Source organism: Hylobates moloch, unplaced genomic scaffold (genome assembly GCF_009828535.3).
Source record: "Hylobates moloch isolate HMO894 unplaced genomic scaffold, HMol_V3 SCAFFOLD_22, whole genome shotgun sequence".
In the NCBI taxonomy this organism is placed as follows: Eukaryota; Metazoa; Chordata; class Mammalia; order Primates; family Hylobatidae; genus Hylobates; species Hylobates moloch.
The window spans coordinates 18,465,372-18,484,099 of NW_026652297.1; the positions used below are offsets into that span (position 1 = coordinate 18,465,372).

Genomic DNA, 18,728 nt, shown 5'->3' on the forward strand with positions numbered 1-18,728 from the left:
CATTAAAATTTTAAATCAATTGCCTTATCAGATCATATATCTCTCCATCTACCCACCCTGTTATCTATTAATCCATCATATATTTTGGTGCATTTCAAAGCAAATTGCAGACATCAATACATTTCTCCTTAATTACATCAGCATATATTGAAATAAAGCTTAGTATTGCAACAATCTTTCTGATTCTTTTCCAGCATAGGATTATTTTGCCTGTTTTAGAACTTCATATAAATGGAAACATATAGTGTGTACTCTCTTTTGCATAAGGCTCATTCACTAAATAGTATTCTCGAGATTCATCTATGTTACTGCATGCTTATTCCTTTTAATTGCTAGATTGTATTCCATGGCATGAATGATCCCCGGTTAGTTTGTCCTTGCACCAGTTGATGGATATTATAAATAAGGCTGCTATTCATATACATTTGTGTACAAAGACGATCTTTTTTTTTTTTTTTTTTTTTACCTTGGATAAATACCTATAATTGAGATTTCTGAGTCAGAGAGTGCACTGCCCTTCCTTTTTCTCCTCAAACATACCAAACTTTTCCCTGCATTACACTACTCTGCACTAGCTCTTTCTTTTGTCTGGAATGCTATTCTCTGTGTATGAAATACTATTGCCCCTTATTATCGTGTAACTGCCTCTTTCATGCCCCTCAAATCTGAGCCTCCCCTGCCCACCCATTCTAAAGTAATCACAGTCCCTCTTAAGCATGTGACTCTATGTTAATTAGCTGCATAGCATTTCTCATCATCTGGCAATTTTGTTTTCACTCATTATAATATAAGCTAGAGATAGGACCTGTCTACTACTGTGGCCCCATAATACAAAATGGTATACAGTAGCTAGTTTTAAACAGCCTAGACTATTCTGTGGTGAAAAACAGCATAATATGTAGTAGGTACTCAATAATCATTGGATAAGGAAGCAAATAAAGAATGAACAAATAAAATCTTGATGGCTAAAACCTTACCCATCTTTTTCATTTCTGTATCCTCAGTACCCAACACTAGTAAATGCCCACTATGAATTTGATAGATGAATAAATAGAACAGTTTCTCTGTGGGTCAGAAACACTTAAGAAAATGCAACTGTGAAAAACGTTTTCTTTCCTGTCTTGTCATACAAAGGCAGTTAATCCAATTCCTCAAACACATTCAATACCTGGGTTAAAATGGGTCACAGCTGGGGATTCGCAGCATCCATCCTACATGGCTTGATGTTCAGAGAGAAATTGCTAGAGGCAAACTGGAAAACACATTTTTAAGCTTATGTGAACAGACTGGCTCATTAATCTGCTGTTTAGTGGTGCTAAGATGTATTCCTGTAGATTTGTTTTCTGGTAGTCATTCTAATTAAGGAGGTAAGGTTGAAGGAAGAAACACTTACCTTACAGGATAGTTAGTACACACGTGGGATCAGCAATTGGCCATGGTTTTCTTGTCTTGCTCATGGATTGTTATCCAGGATGCCTGCAGCTGCATCATCAGGGGATCATTGAGGTTCAAGGGTAGGAAACTTTAGCATTTTTATGCCTTTAAAATTCCTGGTGTGGTAGAGAGGGAAAAGAGAGAAAGAATGCCTCATGATATCTACATCCAGGTCCTTCCTTTCTCAATCTAGCTAAATGCTATGGTTTGAATCTGTCCCCCAAAGTTCATGTGTTGGAAACTTAATCCCCAATGCAACGGTGTTGGGAGGTGGGGCCTAATAAGAGGTGATTAAGTCATAAGGGCTCTGCCCTCTTCAATGGATCAATGTCATTATCATGGAAGCAGGCAATTATAAGAGAGTTCAGCCCTCATGAAACAGCATTTTCATTATACCACTCTCCTACTCAAAAACTTTCTACCATTCTCTGCTGCTGCTTGCAAGATCTTGTTAACATTGCGGCCTGGCATTCAAGTACCTGCCAAATCGGGCCACTTTATTGCCATCAATCTAAGTTTTTAAATGTTCATACCTGTGACCATGCTGAGCATTCCACCTAAAATGGCTTTCCCATTCCTATAAAAATGTTCTCCATATTGCACCTAATAAAAGAAGCTCTGGTTCTTGACTACAATAAAAGATACGAGGCTGCACATTAGTTACATTAATACTACCAATGGATTTGTAAACCTACTCTTATCTGTAAAATATATCTCTTTTTCTCTCTTCTAGGCCAGCCCTTTCATTTTATTCACATAAATAAAAATGAGGAACAGAGAAACTTACGGGCTTGATCAACATCACATAGCTTCCAGATAGCAGAGCCAGGACTAAGGAAAATTAACTGAATATTAGATACTGAATCCTTAAGTAGACCATTTGTCAGGAGTCCCCTTTCTTGTTGCTGCTTGTAGCATTAACCGTTTTCAGCTGTGTGAAGACCAGTCTCTACAATGGGGAGGAGATGGAACTATTTGGGCTGAAGCTGGCCTGCAAAATTTGTTTCTGTGTTTAGGATAACAGTAGCTAATGACTGGAAATTTAATTCTGGAGTGGTCTGCCCTTTCCATTATTGGCTACAAATAGACTTTTAATATCCGGAGAAGTATTTTTTTTTCAGTCAGGCAATTTAGAAAGTTGCAGAGATGCTGTAATCTATGGGCCTTTATATGACCATAGGTTATATCAAAACCATGGTGGAGAGAGGGATTTTTACTATACCTGAGTTAGGGAGAGGTGTTTCCAGTAATAATGCAAGTGCTAGCACTTATATGGCCCCTCCACTCCAGGCCTATTGTTATATTATTATTTCCATGTAAGAGTTCTTGGTGTTGTCCAGTTATTCTCATTGGTATGTAGGTCCTCATAATTCTTAAAGCAGATGTTCTGTACATTTTGGACTGTTTCAAAAATGCTGGTGCAAACTTTCTAGGTCTCTTGAAACTCTGGACTGCTCTATTTCTGGAAAGAAAGGCTCTTTTTCAAAGCGATATGGCCATTCCCTCATTATCCTCTCCTAACTCAGAAATCAGAACATGCCATACAGGACTATGACAGTGAAATCCCATGAGCCTGAGGATTCCACAGACACTATAGACCTACGCTCTAGCTCATAACCTGTCAAGAGAATCCGATCCAATCACATCTGGACTTTGCAACTAGATGATATCTAAGTGGAGGGACCAGATGAGTGCTGGACTGCATTAAGTACCGTCACTGCTGCTCCCCTAGGCTTGGTGGTGTGAGGATTTTCTTCTGTTCCTATCGTGGGCTCTCTCTCCCCTCTCTTTTTTTATTACTTTCTCCATTTTACTCTGACATTATTGAGTGTCTCCTTCTAGTTCTCATCTTTCTCTGCCTTCACTGTGGGCAATGACTCTTTTCCCTCCTACTTGTTGAATTTTTCATCTCCAGCTTTTCTGCCTTCCTGCCTGAGTTCACTTTATTTTTAATAGAGTTTCTCCCCTGGTTCTCTTCTTTCTCCTCCTACTCTCCATGTTCTTCCACAATCCCCTAGCTATAAATTACCCAAGGCATCCAACCTTTTGCTCTCATGGAGAAATGAATAATTAAATCTCCAAAGGAAGACATGTGGATTAAATCAGGCACTTAATTTCTTCAAAACACAGAGAGCATTTTATGGTGTCCTGTGCAAATGGATGAGTCACGGCCAATTACTTCAAGAGGGAAGAGAGCTGAGGTTTGGCTTGATCAACAGCATATTTTTTTTTTAATGGAGTGTGCTAATGAATGTCAGATATTGCACAGGAATGGCACTTCCAAATTCAGCAGCATGAGCCATGGAATCCTAACTGTGATGCATGTGATAGAGTTTACTGACTAAGAGGTGTTGGTCATTTCTTTGATATAATGAAATACTGCAAGTTTTGAGCTCTTCCTTGCTAAATATGCTGCAGTGGCAATTCATTTGTGAGAAATCATCTGCTTGACAAACCAGGGAATAGAGATTCTCTTAGGGACCACATCGAGGTAATAGACTTGTGAGACTTGAGTAGTAAGTACTCAGAAAGCAGTCAACATGTTCCATGTAGATGATTTCTCAGGAATAGGTAGTCCATGAAGAAGGTTGGGAAGATTCCCATGATGTCAACTGCTAGGCAGTTGCCAAGCTAAATGAGTCCCTCTGGCTTTCCTCATTTTACTGGTTTTCAGGCTTTCCAAAGACTGGCTGGTTTCCTTTCAGAGTGGTCTGATTTCATGGTATCTTTTCTCACACTGAGGCATCTTGCTCAGGTAGTGGCCAAGTAAGTGCAGGTGTCAGGATCTGCTGTCATGGTTGGATGCAATGTTTTGTGAATGGAGTTCCTGAAGAAAAGTGAAGAGCATTATAAACTTGGATATTGGGGAGCAAAAGGCCGCCACAGAACCTTGAAGGGGGGTTATCATTTAGAGACACATGAGAAAAGTCCTGGATACTGGATTTAGAAAGAATAAACATCCACAAACTTAAAGAGATAATGATAATATTATAGAAATATGTAAGTCCTGGCTCAACCCATGAAATAGCTATGTGTTGGAACTTCCTTAAATGAACAGGTGTGTGAGTGTGTGAGTGTGTGTGTATTTGTGTGTGTGAATTCTGATTTGAGAACAGATAAAATTAAAACTCTACGGCTGGGTGTGGTGGCTCATGCCAGCATTTTGGGAGGCAGGGGTTGGAGGATCGCTTGAGCCCAGGAGTTTGGGACCAGCCTCGGCAACATAGCAAGATCCCCTCTCTACAAAAACAAACAACAAGACCCTTTATGTTACCTCCTAGAGGTAGGAGTCAAGGAAGAGAGACACCTTAAAAGTTGAACAGGAAAGAAAGCAATACATTTTTATTAAAAAATTGTTTGGCATAGCAAGGATTCAAGACCCTGTCTCTAAAAAGAAAAAAAGTATTTGGAAGCGTATGCTTTTGGTTACTTCTGTTTTAACATTGATTAAATGCTTTTCTGTACCAGCGACAGTCTCATTATAGAAAAGGTTTTTAAAAATCTGTTTTATCCCTCTCCCCAGTGTATATGCTACTCTAAAAGTTTACGTCCTTTGGGAGGAGTAGGTGCTATTTTAAGCTAATTTGCTTTAATGTATTCAGACCTTAGAGATGGCTTTAGGGTCCAGTACATAGGGTTCTCCCAAAGAAATACACAAACCTTCAAAAGAATTTAATTAATTTACATTACCTGAACTTTGAAGGGCTGGAAGTGAAAAATCACACTAACATTGCACTTCTCAGACTTTAATGTGCATATAAATTGAATTGCCTGGAGAATTTGTTAAAATGCAGATTCTCCTTTAGCAGGTCTCGAGCAGTTGCCAGATGGTGCAGCTGCTGCTGCTAGTCCATGAACCTTACTTTGAGAAGCAAGAAGCTGACATTTCAAAGTATAATTTCATTGTACTTGAAGTTTGGGGTTATCTTTAATTTTTCTTACATAAGTTTATATTTTACAAAATATAACTACAAAACTCACCTTACTGATACTTTTGGTTGGAACTGCATTGATTCTACACAATATTAAATCTTCCAATCCATGAAGTTGAGTCATACATCTTCATTTGTTTAGCTCTTTAATTTTTCTCAGTAGTTTTTACAGCATATGAATTTTGTACATATCTTGCTAGATGTAGACTTTCATCTTTCATGCTGATCTAGATTTTACCTAGATTTAGATTTTACATTTTTAGTGTCATTATAAATAGTACTTTTGCAAAATGCAAATTTTCCATTCCATAGCTAATATATAGAAATGTCATTGATTTTTGTATACTGTCTTTCTACAATGCAACTTTGCTAAGCTCACTTAGTTCTAATGGCCTTTTTGTAGACTTCTAGGTTTTTCTATGTAAATAATCATTTTATTTGAGGACAGAGACAGCATTGTTTCTTCCTAATTTCTATGTCTTTTTCTTGTATTTTTGCACTAATAAAGATCTCTACTCTGATATTGAATGGGACTGTCTTACTGGTTCTTTTAAAGCTTGGGATATTATTCCAAGCAATAATTAGAGAAATGTAAATTTAGTGTCTTAAGTTGAGAACATTACCTATTAACACATCTTTGAGTATTTTTTATTCATAGTTACAATGGTGCAAAAGAGAATTTTTCCTGTGGGTTAGAAAACTTTCTAGAGCTCATCTTCTACCAAGGGCTTTGATTCTGCTTCTGCTGCACTTTAGGATGTTGGTCTTATGCAGAACCCATGTTTTCACAGACAGAGTCTTGAAAGTGAATGCAAGAACTTTAGTTTCTAAAGATATGCTTTTTTTTTTTGCCACCCCTGCACACAAAATCAGGGTGTTTTCTGCTTGGGTGACCCAGACTTGAATAGTTTTAAGTAATAATATTTCTCCATGATCATCTTCTGCTTTTTCAAAAGAATGCTAGTCATGAAATTAAGATTTCAAGTTTCCTGTGTCCTCTTTAAAGGTCCTGAACCTGGACAGCATTTATCAATCTACTTAACTTCATATAGCAAAGGAATACATCAAAATATTCTTCTTTTTGAACGTTAGTGCCACTTGTGATACTTTCATGAGTGAAGTGACATAGAACAGAACAATTTTTTATGGACCTAACTCCTTATTGCAAGGTAATGCAATTCTTCATTCTCTAGGTCTGCTGAAAAGCAAAAGTTTGCTGAAAAGCAAATCATGTGCCTTATCCTCCATTATCTCTTCAACCTCCATTATATTTGTATTAGTCCATTCTCATGCTGCTAATAAATACATACCCAAGACTGGGTAATTTATAAAGGAAAGAGGTTTAATTGACTCACAGTTCAGTGTGGCTAAGGAGGCCTCAGGAAACTTACAATCATGGCAGAAGGGGAAGCAAATGTGTCCTTTACATAGCAGCAGGTAGCAGAAGTTTTGAGCAAAGAAGGAAAAGCCTCTTATAAAACCTTTAGATCTCGTGAGAACTCACTATCACTAGAATGGCATGGGAGTAACTGCCTGCATGATGAAATTACCTCCCACCAGGTCCCTCCCACAACACATGGGGATTATGGGAACTACAATTTAAGATGAGATTTGTGTGGGAACACAGCCAAACCATATCATTCTGCCTCTGGTCCCTCCCAAATCTTATGTCCTCACATTTCAAAACACAATCATGCCTTTCCAACAGTCCCCCATGTGTTAGCTCATTCCAGCATTAACCCAAAAGTTCAAGTCCAAAGTCTCATCTGAGACAACGCAAATCCCTTCCACCTATGAGCCTGTAAAACTAAAAGCAAGTTAGTTACTTCCTAGATACAATGGGGATACAAGCATTGGAACCATTCCAAATGGGAGGAATTGGCCAAAACAAAGGGGCTACCACTCCATTCAAGTCCAAAATCCAATAGGGCAGTCATTAACCTTAAAGTTCTGAAATGATCCCCTTTGACCCCATGTCTCACATCCAGGTCATACTAATGCAAGAGACGGGCTCCCACAGCCTTGGGAAGCTCTGTCCCTGTGGCTTTGCAGGGTACAGCTCCCTTCCAGCTGCTTTCACAGCTTGTATGTCTGAGGCTTTTCCAGCTGCATGGTAAAAGCTGTCAGTGGATCTACCATTCTGGGGTCCTGATGATGGTGGCCATCTTCTCACAGCTCCACTAGGCAGAGCCCCAGTGAGGACTCAGTGTAGGGATTCCAACCCCACATTTCCCTTCATCACTATTGTAGCAGAAGTTCTCCATGAGGGCTCCACTCCTGCAGGAAACTTCTGCCTAGACATCCAGGCATTTCCATACCTCCTTTGAAATCTAGGTGGAGGTTTCCAATTCTTGTCTTCTGTGCACCTGCAGGACAAACACCATGTGGAAGCTGCGAAGGCTTGGTGCTTTCATCCTCTGAAGCCACAGCCTGAGCTGTACCTTGGCCCATTTTAGCCATAGCTGGAGTTGAAGCAGCTTGAACATGGCAGGGTACCATGTCCTGAGGCTGCACAGAGCAGGGGTCCCAGCCTAGGAAACCATTTTTCCCTCCTAGACCTCTGGACCTGTGATGGGAGGGGTTGCCATGAAGGTCTCTGACATGCCCTGGAGACATTTTCCCCATTTTCTTGGTGATTACTTACTCAAATTTCTCCAGTGGGCTTGAATTTCTCCACAGAAAATGGATTTTTCTTTTCTATCGCATTGTCAGGTTGCAAATCTTCCAAACTTCTATGTTCTGCTTTCTCTCGAATGCTCTGCCACTTAGAAATTTCTTCCACTAGATATCGTAATCATTTCTCTCAAGTTCAAAGTTCCACAGATCTCTAGGGCAAGGCAAATGCTGCCAGTCTCTTTGCTAAAGCATAGAAAGAGTCACCTATGCTCCAGTTCCCAACAGTTCCTTATGTCCGTTTTAGACCACCTTAGCCTGGATTTCATTGTCCATATCATTATCAGCATTTTGGTTGAAACCATTCAACAAGTCTCTAGGAAGTTCCAAACTTTCCCACATTTTTATGTCCTCTTCTGAGCCCTCCAAACTCTTCCAACCTCTGCCTGTTACCCAGTTCCAAAGTTGCTTCCACATTTTCAGGTATCCTTATAGCTATGCCCTACTCATTTGGTACCAATTTACTGTATTAGTCCATTCTCAAACTGCTAGTAAAGACATACCAGAGACTGGGTAATTTATAAAGGAAAGAGGTTTAATTGACTCACAGTTCAGCAAGGGGAAGAAGGCCTCAGGAAACACAATCATGGTGGAAGGGTAAGCAAACATGTTTTTCTTCACATGGCAGCAGAGAGGAGAAGTGCCAAACAAAGGGGGAAAAGCTCCTTATAAAACCATCAGATCTTGTGAGAATTCACTATCAAAAGAAAAGCATGGGAGTAACTTCCCCCATGATTCAGTTACCTCCCACCAGGTCCCTCCCATGGCACATGGGGATTATGGGAATTATAATTCAAGATGAGATTTGGGTGGGGACACAGCCAAGCCATATTAATCCTCATTTTTTCATTCAACAATGGATATTCTGGACAAATAAGTTACACTGGGACAGAAAAAGAAAGGGACACCAACGATTATTCCAATAAATTTTTGAAGTATACAGTTCCAAATCAGGTATTTATTTTATTGTAAAAGATCAAGAAAATGAAAATAATCCAAGTCTTTTCATACTTTATTCTATACATATTATGTTGTCAAGTCATATAACATTTCTGTTACATATTTTATTGAATATGTACTTGAAATGCTTCATACAATATAATTGTTATTGTGTTTACTGGGGGCAGGGGGGTGTATAAAAAAAGAAAAAGATCCAAAAACAACGTTTGTTCTACACATAACACACACAAAATACATTTATTCCACCTCTACATAACAATAGTCATTTAGACTTAGGCACTAAAAAATTGGCTGGAACTCAAAATTCAACTCAGTCCTTGAACCAATAATTTTTTAGTAAAATAAACTATAGCCTGCACAATCATAATTTAGATAGTGAAAATTATTCATTCACAAAACTAAACTTATTGATTGTATCTTTTCTTTTGGAAAATTAAATATAGATAAATCTTTCTATCTTGGAGATGTGGTCATATAAGTTTACAGAGACTTGTATGACACACAATGATAAATGAAGATATGTTATTTTAAATGTCTCTTTGATATTACAAAGTTGCCAGTGAAACAATGGGCATGGCAATTCACCTGAAGAGAATGTGGGCTTTGGCTACAAATTCACAATAATCCATTATTTTCATTATGCCCATAGTCCAGCAACATTCCCCTTCCAAATGGAGCTCCTGCCTTTCCTTCAATGGCTTCCCAGAGCCCATGAGTTACATTTAAGCCTCTTTAGTCCAGGATTCTGGGCCCTTCATGCTTGGTTCTAAGCTTGCTCATGCTGGTCTCACCAGAACATTATTCTCACCGGACTACTACATGTTTCCCAAAATCTAAAAGCAATTTTGCTTCTTGATATTTTTGATATGGTGTTATCTTGGGCTGGACATGTTTCTCCACCCATAAAATTTGGATTTATTCCTCACTTATCACCACCTCAAATTACATTGTTTTAATGAGCACTTTCTTGTCTTCCAGTGAGAGAAAATATGTCATTCTTTTGGTTTTCACAAAAGTTGCTTCTCTCTCTTTTCAGCACTAATTTCATTCTGTCTTGAATTTTCTTTGGTTCTTCTCATATCTGTTTTCCTGGTAGAATACAGCACCATGAGGGTAGGACTCTTGGTTTATGGGTTCCCAAACTTGAGCAATTCTTTGGCCATTGTTACTGCTCAAGAAGAAATTTTAATAAGTGTATTTGTAGTTAAAGCCTCTGTTCACTCACCTACAGTGTTTGATGAGAGCTTAATGTTTGATATTCCAAAGCGGCATTTTATGCTTGAAGCAATCTATGCTACCTGAAAACCTTTAGGGGCGCTTAGTTGACCTACAGGGACTCCAGTAAACTTTAAATTCCTATATTTTTGTGTTGAATCTGATCTCAATAGCCACCAAAAGGTTTTATTTCTTTTAGAAGGATAATGATGCAATAATGCATCCAGGTCTGCTGCTTATCTCCTAGAGGTCACGTTCATCATCTGCCACCCTTTGTGTGGCACCTGAGAGTCATTCAGACAGGTGGGCTTTGAATGCACCTTTAAAATACATCACTCTGAGAAGTAAAATCAGCAATGTCAAAACAGCAGTGCACACAATTATAAGCAGTTTCCTAAGCATGTATCTTTATATAACATAGTCAACTATTAGTTTATGAGTCCTAAAGGGAAGAAAGAGGGGAAACTCATAGAAAAGAATAATTTGTATTTAACCTTTGAGCTTTGGGGCCTTTATGTCCACAGTGAAACATAAGTGGGCCTGGCATTACAGTGATCCAGGTTTATGTGAATCTACCTCTTCCTCAGCTATGCTGACCATGGAAAAAGAGGTATCATTGTCAAACATTTTTTAATTTGTGGATTTATTTATAAATCTTATATTTGGAAAACTATGTTAACTAAAAAATAAATTTACATAAAATTGAGATTATTCTGGTAAGTCTGGAGAATATGGAAACAATAAGGATAGTGTTCTTCCCCATTTTTGTGCATGACACCCTGATTTTTACAGGTGTGCAAGTGAGAACACTCAAAGTCATCTTTGACACCTTTATAGTCAATCAACTATCAAGATTTGTCTATATTCCTACATGAATATCTGTAAACTAGGCCCATTTCTGTCTCCATAGCGATTGCCTTCATCCAAGCTAATATCATCTCTCTTTTGGTCTACTAGACTGACCCCCTCTTTCTGGCCCCTCTCCAACTGGCTCACCACAATGCAGTTAGAGTGATCTTTTTAAAAATGCAAATCTGATTATGCCACCCTCCTGCATAAGCCCTTTCAAAGGCTTCCCATTGCTGTTAAGACAAAGACAAGAATCCTTAACCTGGCTCACCAAGCCCTGCTTTCGCTGGCCCCTGTGTGGATCAGTGACCTCATTGTTTACTGCTAACTGTCACTTCTCACTTTCCAACCATATTGATCTTCTTTCAACAACTCAACTTCACCCTGTTCTTATAGCACGTATCTCATTTGGGATGAGTGAATATATGTGTATTTTATGGTCTAATATCCATAAATCCTGGGGGAAGGGGAACAAGCATTTTCCCTGACTTGTTCATGTCTATGTCACCTACTCATAGCATATGGCAGAGACTCACTACGGTATTTGTAATTAATGAATAAATGTACCACACTAATTATTTGCCCTCAGTAGACTGTGGCTTCCTAAAGGAAGCCAAATGCTTATTCATGGACCTAATATTCAACAGCCCTGTGCTTGGCACGTTATAAGCACTGGGTAAACATTTATAGCAAATCGACTCGTAAGTCACCCTGACACTAGTCTAGAGCCTTGAGACTGAAAGTAAGATCAGATGCTATCGAGCATCAGAATTGCTTGGGAACGTGTTAGAAATCTAGACCCTCAGAACCCACATGGGTTCTGCATTTTTCCCCCAGTATCACTATTTTGTTGTGTAAAGTATACTAATCTAAAAGTGTACAACTTGGCTAGGCATGGTGCCTGGGATTTATTCTAATCCCAGCACTTTGGGAGGCCAAGGTGGGTGGATCACGTGAGGTCAGGAGTTTGAGACCAACCTGGCCAACATGGTGAAACCCCGTCTCTACTAAAAATACAAAAAATTAGCTGGCTGTGGTGGTGCATGCCTGTAATCTCAGCTACTCAGGAGGCTGAGGCAGGAGAATCGTTTGAACCTGGGAGACGGAGGTTACAGTGAGCTGAGATCATGCCATTGCACTGCAGCCTGGGTGACAAGAGCAAAACTCTGTCTCAAAAAAAAAAAATCTGTACAACTTAATATGTAAAGTGTACTAACCTAAAGTGTACAACTTAATGCGTCAATTGTGTTACCTTTTCCCATATCAAATGTAGAACATTTCCAGCACCAAAGAGATTTTCCTTCTTCTTTTCAGTCAATACTCTCCCAGAGGCAACCACTGGTTTTACTTCTACTATCGTTAATTAGCTTATTAGCTTTTCATGTTCTTGAACTTATAAAATACCACTATTTTTTACTTAATATTTTCAGAATCTGCATTTTCACAAATCACTCACAAATCACACATTTGAATGTGTGCACATTCAAATTTGAGAAGTGTTGCTATGGAGCATTCATTCTCACTCCTGGCTGCACATCGATATCAACTGATGCCCAAGTACCACTTCCAGAGATTGATTTAATTGGCCTTGAGTGAGGACTGGACATCAGGACTTTTTGAAAATTCTCAGGGGATTGTAATATGCAACTGAAATTGAAAAACACTGTTCTGTCTATCCTTAAGTTCTTTTTTTTTTTTTGAGATGGAGTCTCGCTCTGTCACCCAAGCTGGAGTGCAGTGGCACGATCTTGGCTCACCGCAACCTCCACCTCCCGGGTTCTAATTTTCTGTATTTTTAGTAGAGACGGAGTTTCACTGTGTTAGCCAGGATGGTCTTGAACTTCTGACCTTGTGATCCGCCCACCCGGCCTCCCAAAGTGTTGAGATTACAGGCGTGAGCCACTGCGTCTGGCCTCCTTAAGTTCTATGTTGCACAACTCCTCCTGTCTCTGATCCATGCTAGGAAAGAACAGTCATTACCTCTCAGAATAAAGCAGACCTTGCCTAGAGCAGATTTGCCCACTTTTTTGTTTGTTTGCTGCTTTTCTCATCTCCTGCCTTCCCTAGAACCTAAAGGAGATGCACTTAAGCCATTAGGTTTTTGCTCTTATCATCCTGTGGAAGCAGTGGTGTGCTAAAGCTGACCCATACTGGTTTGTGAGGGCAGATTTTGTGCTTCCAACTATATACGATGTCATTCAAATTATTCAATGACATCATGTTGGTAGCTTGAGCTTGGCCATGGTGGGAATATTTACACAACAGAAATCGGCAAACACTACCAATCGGGTTCTGTTTCCTCCCTGACCTCCTCCTAGAGAACTGGTTTGTCATTACACACCCTCTATAGGTAAATACTGTTAAGGAGAAGGGCTTAATCTGGTTAAAGCAGTTGTAAAATGATATTTCAGTAGTATTCTCAAGCGATAACTTTTCCTAACCTCAAATTTACATTTAGCAGTTACTAATATGTTTAAATAATGTTGTCAGTGCATCTACACCTTTGGGAAATATAAAAAGATGGACATAATTATCATATTTCTTCCATTGATCTTGGTTGAAAACCCTTAGAATTATTTCCTATAGTCACTATTGTCTGATCTTGTTTAGGCCATCATCCCATTATGCTAAGTCCATGGGCAAACATAACATAATAATGGCCTAAACAAGACCAGACAATCATCCCATCATCAGCGTTATGCTCAGTACATGGACTAGGTAGCAGAAATCAGTGATAGCTTCTATTACTGCATCTCACTTAGGGTTTTTCTTTGAATATAGTATTCCCTTGGAGTTGATGGGCATATGACTTAATTGGTTTCAACTGGTCATTGAATTCCACTGATTACGAAGTGATCCAATGTATTTTTTATTTTGTATATAAACCTGTGGGGCAGCACTGAAAAAGAACTTATGATTCTTAGTGTTTAAAATAAGATCTGGAGTCAGATAAACCTGTTTATGAATCTTGGCTCTTCTACTCCTATTTGGGCAATCATGGGCAAGTTATAATGTCTGTAAGTTCCATGTTTCTCATCTTTAAAATGGGTATTAAAAATAGCTTGCAGGATTATCCTGAGGATTAATTAACATAAAACAGAAATGCACTAAGCTTCAAACGTGACACATAGTAAAACACTTAATATCTTTGGTTGGGTCCCCAGGAGCAGACTCCAAGACAAGGATTTGGGTGCAAGTAGTTTGAGAGGTTGTTATGGACGGATGTGTCCCTTTCAAAAAACTGATATGTTGAAATCTTAATCCCCAATGTGATGGTATTAGAAGGTAGGAACTTTGGAAGGTAATTTAGGTGATGAGGGTAGAGTCTTCATGAACGGGAATAGTGCCCTTACAAAAGACACCTTAGAGGGCTCTCTAACTCTTTCTGCCATGTGAGGACACAATGAGAAGTTGACACTCTGTAACTTGTAAGGGAGCCCTCATCATGCTGGCATCTTGATCACAGACTTTCAGTATCCAGAAGTTTGAGAAGTAAATTTCTGTTGTTTATAAGTCATGCAGTCTATGGTAATTTGTCATAGCAGCCCAATATAAGACAGAGGTCACCCCAGGCAATACTGGTAGGTAGGTGGAGAAGTCAGACAAGAAAGAGAAGAAAGCCAATAAGGAGTGGATTACCACACACATATGCATTGTGAGTAATTGGAGCTTAATCTTACTGGGGAACTCTGAGAACCAATGTGGAAGATGGACCTCAGAGGTATCTCCCTAGAAGACAGAAGAAACTGAGGTATTAATCTACCAACTTCTATCAGTCATCGATTCTTAATTCTCTGGCACTACAACCTTCCATGTATATGAGCAGAGAAGGATCCAGTGACCAGAACAAGCCCTTAAGGAAAGAGATGTAGGTGATACAGTTGGAAGATGGGCCAGCATATGTGAAAATCATTCAGGGAAAAAGGGACATAGGCAGGCACTGATATCTATAGTAGCTCAATAAACATTTGGTAGCAGTAGCTATATATGGGAGGGTTTTCATGCCAGAAGCTTGTTTACACATCAACTACTGTGATAGAGTTGGGGGAGAAGAGTTAAAGGAGCATTAGTTCATCTCCTAAGGTTTGTCCCAGCTCTAATATTTACAAATATCTCATGGTGTATTTCTGTATGCACAAGCACTGCTCTTTTTGGTGAATTAAAATAACAAGAAACCCTTATGCAGTTTTACTTTTAATAATGGGAAATGGTATTGTTGTAACCATTAAACTCTAATATGATAAAAGATAAGTTTATGTAAAGGCAGTGCAGTTCAGTGTAAAGACCACAGGATGAAGAGTTAGGAGATCTTTATGGAGTCTTTGCTCAGTCACTTACCATTTGTGTGGCCTCTGAAAGGAGTAAAAATCCCCAAGTCTCAACTGAAAGGAAAAAATTACCTGCCTAGCTAATGTGTTATGGTGAGAGCACATGGAACAATGCTTTGAAGAGGAGTTGTCTCAGATGCTGAGATCTACATAGGAGCAGCCAAGTTTTCTACCAGTCAACAGGGCAAAGTGCTTCTGGTTGCTTTTGGCAGGAGTACTGAATTCACTGTAAGCCTTGATGATTACCTTGTGCTTCTCCTATATCCACAGAACTGAAGTAATTTGTGATCTGAAGACTCAGTGACTCTCTTGGGGCACATTAGACACATAGATGTAAATCAACTGATTCCAAGGATTCTGTGCAGCTGTTGTCTTCAATGGAGATAGTGGCTGCAACTGCCTGTTTCAGTTTCCTCCTGGAAAACTCTTGATATCAGTCTCTGACATCTTGGAGTATTTGTTTGGCTCCACAGGCATTAAGGAAAATCATCTATAGAAAATGTTTACATAATTTTATCTTTGCTCGTTCTCAAATCCAAGGGATGATCATGCCAAAATTTTAGGAGTGAAATATGTCTTTGCCCACAGTGTGCCTACCACTTTATAAATTATACCCTCATACAAAGTATTGGTTTTGAATTTTGGAACTAATTATAACTAGGTAAATGCTTAATTGGAAGACTTTGGAATTTCATGAAGTTAGTGCCTTTAAAGTTATGCACTTTAAAGAGATCTTTTTGTATTAATTAGGATATCCAATAAGTCTTTTTGTGCAGCTCCACATCGTAGAAAGGAATTTATAATATGTAGGTATTTTAAAGATGCATGTGGCATTCTAGCAATTACAGTCTCAGTGTGATATAAATGTAAATTAGTCTTACCAGGTTCTGTATTTAAAATTGTAGTGTAAACCTATATACATTTTAAGGGTGAATCCTACTGTTAGAGAAAAATAATTGCATCAATTTTCATTAAATTTAGACAAATATGGAATTAATCAAAGTTAACTCCTAAGACCCTAAACTTAAGTACCTGAGAACTTAGATATTTACAGAGTAATGGTTATTAATCAGGAAGCCTAAAACTTACAAAAATATCATTCAATATTAGTGTTCTTATAGTATTTTCTAGTTTCAATTTTTAGACAAAAACTTTGGTAACATAATTTGGAAAATAAAAATGATGAAGTAATTAAATGTACTAAAAGATAATTGTCTCATCTTTTTCTCTTTTAAGATTTTGTTTGCTCATGTCAATGTTACCTATCACTTTAATAGAAGCATAAACTTTAGAGCATCCATGATGATAATGTAGGCAGAATATTTTTAGATAGTATTTCATATATATGTAATTTATCGTAAGCCAATTTAAAGTTTCCTTATTATAAGCCAATTTAAAGTATTTCATATATATGTAATTTATTATAAACCAATTTAAAGTTCCCAATTAAAGTGAAATATATTTCACACACAAAATAAATCTTGATCTTTCGAAAAAAATTAACCTGTACTTTCTTACATGTAAACAAAAGAATTCATGCAAGTAAATAACAATAATATACCACCAATGACTCTGGCAATAAAGCACATAAATAATAAAGTAAAAGTTATGACCTTCCATTAACCATAAGCACTAATCCTGGTAAAGGGGATGAGAAATTGTTTATAATAACTCAGCACATAATAACTGTATTTGAGAAACCAATTACTGTTTTTATATGGCTTCAGTTTCTCAGTCTAGCACTTCATTTTTGCAGTAAAGGACCTGAATACATTTGCATCCAGTGCACAAAAGGTGTGCAATGAATAACTGCAGATTAATTGGGCTCTTAAGAATTCTGATATCTTCATTAACTTATCTCATGGCAAATGTATTTATATCTTCGCAACTGTTTTTACTAAATTATATACATAAATGTTTTGACTAGTTTAAAATGGCTCATCTGTTAAGAGATCTGAATGGATAAAGTTTTAGTAGTAAGACAATTTATCTTGATAAGTCAAGCAATGTAGATGTAACAAGGTTCCAGAGCTTTCAGTGATCATACAGTGGACCTTTAAAGAACCATATAAAGAAGAGGTTCGATCATAATGGCAGACGGGAGGCAGGACTAGATTGCAGCTCTGGACAGAGCAGTGTGCGGGGGCTCATATTGTGAGTTTTAGCTCCAAATTGACTGGGAGAACAAACCAGCAATCCCCAGAGGACCCACAGACCCTCTGAAGGAAGGGGCCTTCTCCTGCAGGACCTGGGAGACATCCCCAAAACTGTGAGTGATCCAAGTGGAAAAGGGAGAACCTCCTCTCCCAAACACACACTCCCACTGGATAAGCTGAAGGTCTGTTCGTGGGAGAAGTTTCCGACTTTACTTGGAGCTGAGTCAATTTGGAGAGCCGAGTGAAATACAGGGGTAGAGGAAGCAGCAGAAAGGCCCTGGGAGCTTGCTGGGTCTCCTAGCAGGCCACTCCTGCCTGGCACCACAGTGATCCAATGGGAGATGAGCACCAGGTAAAACTACACAGGGAGAATCATATCTATAGCTCAACTTTGTAACAATTTGAACTGGATGAGAAGTCTTCTGGCTAGAACTCGGGGGCGGGCACAAATCTGGTGTGCAGGCTCCACAGGCGGGGGAAGAACTAAGCCCTTTGGAGTGAGACTGGCTCTTCAGTTTGTGTGGGAGCTGGGTGAAGCCTGTGACTGCCAGCTTTCCCCCACTTCCCTAACAACCTGCTTGACTCAGAAGAGGCAGCCATAATCCTCCTACGTACACAACTCCAGTGACCTGGGAATCTCACCCCCATTCCCCACAGCAGCTGCAGGAAGACCTGCCCAAGGAGAGTCTGAGCTCAAACACGCCTAGCCCCGCCCCCACCTGATGGTCCTTCCCTACCCACCCTGGTAGCAGAAGACAAAGGGCATATAATCTTGGGAGTTCTAGGGCCCCACCCACCACCGGTTCCTCCCCATTCTACCACAGCTGATGCTCTCTGGAAAGCGCCACCTCCTGGCAGGAGGCCAACCAGCACAAAAATAAAGCATTGAACCACCAAAGCTAAGAACCCTCATGGAGTCCATTGCACCCCCCACCACCTCCTCTGGAACAGGCACTGGTATCCACCACTGAGAGACCCATAGACGGTTCACATCACAAAACTCTGTGCAGACAACCCCCAGTACCAGCTAAGAATTGGGTAGACTTGCTGGATGGCTAGACCCAGAAGAGGGACAACAATCACTGCAGTTTGGCTCACAGGAAGCCACATCCATAGGAAAAGGGGGAGAGTACTACATCAAGGGAACATCATGTGGGACAAAAGAATCTGAAGAACAGCCT

At 39.2% G+C, this 18,728-nt stretch overlaps 1 protein-coding gene across 2 annotated transcripts in view; it reads left to right on the forward strand.

Moving 5' to 3' along the window:
* CPNE4 (copine 4) overlaps positions 1 to 18,728 on the forward strand; it is a 526,338-nt gene that overhangs the window by 34,992 nt on the left and 472,618 nt on the right. The window lies entirely within an intron of this gene.